We start from the raw sequence: 371 nt of genomic DNA on the forward strand, positions 1-371 counted from the left end.
AGCAGCGAGGGGGATGGCGGGGCGAGCTCGGGCACCTCGATGTGGAAGAAGGCCAAGTCCTCGATGCCGTGCCCATACATCATGAGCTCCTCAGTCACCGGGCGGTCCGGACAGAGAATCGCGGGGTGCCCGGTATCCTTGCACAGGTAGCACGTCGGTGGGTTGGGGCACGCCACCTGGAAGTGTCCGGTCAAGCCGCAGTTGAAGCACGGCTGGGCCACGGCCGAGGCGGTGGTACCCGGAGGAGGAGCCGCGATTGCGGTGGAGGCGGCGGCATGGGGGCGCGGAGGGCCCTTCTTCTTCTTCTTCTTGGATCCCGGGCGTCCCCGGTTGCCGTTGCCGCCGTTGGACGGCGGAAACGCAGCCTGGGA

Source organism: Triticum dicoccoides, chromosome 1B, assembly GCF_002162155.2.
Source record: "Triticum dicoccoides isolate Atlit2015 ecotype Zavitan chromosome 1B, WEW_v2.0, whole genome shotgun sequence".
Classification (NCBI taxonomy): domain Eukaryota; kingdom Viridiplantae; phylum Streptophyta; class Magnoliopsida; order Poales; family Poaceae; genus Triticum; species Triticum dicoccoides.